Below are 4808 nucleotides of genomic sequence, written 5' to 3' on the forward strand. Positions count from 1 at the left end.
CAAGGAGATTTTAAACCACTCTGCTCTTTTCTGGGACAACAAAAAGAGACTTTCCTTTCTCTTGTCAATCATAATCTCTCCCTGCTCTCTTGATGCAAGCCAGATCTACAGTCAATAGATTCGGGTCATAGGGCTACATTTGATATAAACACCAGTTTCATAGAAGTAACAAAAGCCTATCCTTTATATTTAAAGAACAAAAAGGAGAAAAGCTCCCTGACCACCAAGGGAGGACAGGCCTCTAGGTATGTTGAACAATTCTACCGAGTCTGGGATGAATATTTCTGGATGACCCCAGAAAAGGGTCAATTAATTACTCCTGCCACTATATGCTGGGAACAAAAAGAACAAAGGATAGGGTTTGGGGACCGTCCATTATACCCAAAAGAACTAAAATACATGGGGCATCTATCCCCCAATGTAAATGAACATTCGAGGTCACATACCACCCCAACCAGTCCATCCATTGGCCAGGCTCTGATTGGCAATATAACCCTGGAATCCACTGGGTGGCACCCAATGGAACCCAATGGTTTTGTGGACCTAACCTTTGTCCTTGGTTATCAATCGACTAGGTAGGCCGCTGCACACTGGGATTCGCTTTTGCCCATGGCAGCATAAAGCCTAACCTACAACAAGCCCCAGTAAATCTACCTTGTTTATGTGCTAGGTGGACAAGGTCTGTGTTTCAGTGGTATGAGTATATTGCTGCCTTATTCATACCTTCTCTGGGGACAACACAGATTACGATTAAAGTAGAAGCCTTGACTAATTTCACAAAACAGGCCCTCCTAGATGGTGCTAAAGCCATCAAAGTCTTAAATGAAGAACAAATCCAAGCAAGAAAAGTGGTAATTCAAAGTAGAATGGCTTTGGACATGCTCACAGCTGCTCAAGGAGGAACCTGTGCTGTAATTAATGTTGAATGTTATGTATATATTCCTGGTTTATCTGGCAATGTATCAGCTGCTTTAGATGACATGAAAAACCAGGTAAAAGCAATGTCAAATGAAAACATTCCTTTCTGGACTTCAGTCCTATCTTGGGTGAAGGGTGATTGGTGGAAAACTTACTATGTTTACCATTGTTATAGTTGCCTTGATAGTTCTGCTTTGTGGACCCTGCATTTTACAATGTATTATGAACTTTGTAACCCAAAGGTTGGTGTCGTTCTCCCAAATTAGCGGCCAGAGAGCTAGGGTGCAATATATCCCTATGAGTGATGCTCATACTATGAGATAAGAGCATCAAGGCAGGGAATGAAGGAGGAAACAGACAGAACAGGCTCCATCTTGAAAGCAGGACTCCATCTTGGGCTGGACTGTAGACTTTGAGCTATATGCCCAGTATCTATGGAAACGACGTACCAACTGGAAAACCAGACCCCCCCGGGTGGAAGAGCCCCAGGGCTCATACCTAGACTCTCCATCACCTAAAAGAATACCCTAATTATCTGTGTAACTGAATAGAATCATAAATTCTATTATGCTTATTGGGGTATGACCACAGGCCTATTGATAATTGTCCACTGTTAACTACCTAGGCTTAAGGCATACGAATCAGGGTTAACTTTGATTATATCTTTCTTTTCCTTTGTTCAGACTAGTTTCAGAGAATTTGGGAAGGTGGGTTCGAGCACGTACACTTAGGGTATATAAGGTTTTCACCAAAACTGGTCGGGGCCCTTGGCTAAGAGGAGACTCTGCCTTGGGCCTGCCGGTGTAATAAACTGCACTCCACCATCTGCATTGTCCTTCTGAGTGAGTTTGTTTCCCGGAACACCTGGCTACAACAAAGGAACTTACCCAAGATTGCATAGCTTGTAAGTGATAGAGGCAGAACGTCGCAGCACTGCCTGCAACTCCAGACTGGGAGCACCTCAAAAATGGGCACTGTGCTTCAACCATATGGCTCCTTCATGCCTATCACAAGGTGTAGTGTTAGGGGCCCACCCAGATCCCCCTGTGCTTATGTTGAATTTTATCCTAAGTGAGTTGCAAAACCAGAAAGGAATTTTTTTTTTTTTTTTTTGCCTCACCACATGGCATGCGGTGGTTAAAGATCCACCTGCCAATGCAGAGGACACAGGTTAGCCCTGGTCCCAGGAGATCTCACATGCCAAGGGGCAACTAAGCCCGTGTGCCCCAACTACTGAGCCTGTACTCTAGAGCCCACTCACTGCAACTCCTAAAGCCCCACTCTAGAGCCCGTGGTCTGCAGCAAGAGAAGCCACTGCAATGAGAAGGCCTGCTCGCTGCAACTAGAGAGAAGCCTGCACACAGCAAAGAAGACTCAGAACAGCCAAAAGCAAATAAACAAACTTATCTTTTAAAAAAAAAGAAAAAAGAATAAGAAGGAACCCAAGTCATCAGGCTCCTTCTAAACTGTGATGCAAGGCCCCAGTCCTTGCTCCCATCTACTTGAACCAAAGACAGAGCCACCTGGGCTGGCAGGTATCCTCACCAAGGGCAAGCACAGCTGTGAGTCATGCATAGCAGACTGTGTTTGTTGAGTCTGTAGCTCTCTGGGAGGTGGTTAGGGAAAGCCAGGCTATTTGTTACAGTTGGTGCTTCTTCCCACTATCATTAAAGAGAGAGGTGGACTTTCCCAGTGGCTAAGACGGTAAAGTCCAACCTTAAGGAGATCAGTCCTGAGTGTTGATTGGAAAGACTGATGTTGAAGTTGCAACTCCAATACTTTGGCCACCTGATGAGAAGAACTGACTCATTTGAAAAGACCCTGATGTTGGGAAAGATTGAAGGCAGGGGTGAAGGGGACGACAGAGGATGAGGTGGTTGGATGGCATCACTGATTCAATGGATATGAGTTTGAGTAAACTCCAGGAGTTGGTGATGGGCAGGGAGTCCTGGCGTGCTGCAGTCCATGGGGTTGCAAAGAGTCAGACACGACTAAGTGACTGAACTGAACTGAAGATGGTAAAGCATCCACCGGCAATGCAGGAGATGAAGGTTTGATCCCTGGGTTGGAATGATTCCCTGGAGGAGGAAATGACAAGCCACTCCAGTATTCTTGCCTGCAGAATCTCATGGACAGAGGAACCTGGCGGGCTACAGTCCATGGGGTTGCACAGTCAGACACAACTGAGCAACTGAGCATTCATGCATGTTCTGAGGCATGCAGAGGTAGAAGGGGCTCTAATAACGTGAAGGTATTCTCTCTCCATACAGACTACAGTTTAAATTGGCTGATTCTGGTGACTCGGGGGCTCACAGAGAAGCAGCGATACAAAGGGCCCTGAGGAGGCAGTTATAACAAGAAATGGACCATTTCTCCACATCCTTGAGAGAATGCCAAGGTCTAACTGATCTCAGGTGACCTCAAGCCAGCAGCAGCTTGAAGCAGGGTTTCAGTTCTCAGCCACAGATTAAGTTTGGGCTGCAACAGTGAGAGCACTGAATCTCAGCCACTAGACCAGTGGTCAGTGACACAGGCCCTGGCCCTTCAACTCTGCACAAAAGACAAAAAGACTTTCTGTCTTCCCACAAAGACAGAAAGTAGTGAAACAAGTGAAGTGCTTATTAGGAAGAAAAAGAATACAGTATGTGTGAGTAGACACATGGGCAGACTCAGAAAGACAGTCGAGGGGTTTGAATCACTTTTATGAGGCAGTTCTTTCACTAATTTGCCTGGATCTGAGTCCGTATTTGATGTATCTCAGGCCCTCACATGTGCACACAAGCATTTCCTAGCCAAGATAAACTCCAGCAAAGAGGCCTACGGGTAGACTTTTGACCACCAAGGAGTTTTCTAGTCAAGAAGTTCTCCTTGACTTCAAGAGTGAGAAATATGTGGTCTTGGGACATCTCTGGTGGTCCAGTAGCTAAGACTCTGTGCTCCCAATACAGGGTGCCCAGGTTTGATTCCTAGTCAGGGGATGATTCCTAGATCCCACATGCCACAGTGAAGACAGAGGAAGGTCCCACATGCCACAACTAAGCCCCAGTGTGGCCAAACAAAGAAATAAATTGTTGGGTTTTTTTAAGGAAAAAACTTTTGGTCTTTTATCTGGGCAGGGCCCAGCCTCCTCTCCCAGTGGTCCTACTATTGATATTTCAGAGTTTCTGTTCACAGGGAATGAACTCAAGCCACTTACTCTGGGTTACCCCATCAGCCTCATGCCTCACAGCTAAGCACAGAAGCCAGGATATAAATGAGGGCAGCATTTGGGTTTAAGAACTACAGCAGATAGGTGAACCTCGAGGACATGATGCTCAGTGAAATAACTGTCACAGAAATGCAAATATTACTGCATCATTCCAGTTCTATGAGCAATTTAGAGTAGTCAGATCCATAAAGAAAAGATGGTAGAATGTTGGTTGCCAAGAGCTGGGGCAGGGGGCCAAGGAGGAATGAGGTGTTAGTGTTTCGTGGAGACAGAATTTCAGTTTTATGACATGAGGATCTCTGGAGATGGATGGTGGGGATTGTGACAAGACATTCTAAATGGATTTAATACCACTGAGCTACCCAGATGGCACTAGTGGTAAAGAACCCACCTGCCAATGCAGGAGATGTAAGAGATATAGGTTTAATCCCTGGGCTGGGAAGATCCTCTGAAGGAGGATATGGCAACCCACTCCAGTATTCTTGCCTGGAGAATCCTTTGGACAGAGAAGCCTGGCAGACTACAGTCCATAAGGTTGCAAAGAGTTGAACACAACTGAAGCGACTTAGCACATACCATACATTTAAAAGTAGTTAAGATGGGGACTTCCCTGGTGGTCCAGTGGCTAAGACTCTGCGCTCTCAATGCAGAGAGGGCCCAGGTTCAATCCCTGGTCAGGGAA

General features: G+C 45.8%; 1 non-coding gene across 1 annotated transcript; it reads left to right on the top strand.

Annotated features, from left to right (window-relative positions):
• The first annotated feature begins 4733 nt into the window (after window positions 1–4733).
• On the top strand, window positions 4734–4808 carry TRNAG-CCC. Its single transcript has one exon. It is a non-coding gene; the product is annotated as a tRNA-Glu (tRNA).

The sequence above is a fragment of the Bubalus bubalis genome, chromosome 9, assembly GCF_019923935.1.
Source record: "Bubalus bubalis isolate 160015118507 breed Murrah chromosome 9, NDDB_SH_1, whole genome shotgun sequence".
Lineage (NCBI taxonomy): Eukaryota > Metazoa > Chordata > Mammalia > Artiodactyla > Bovidae > Bubalus > Bubalus bubalis.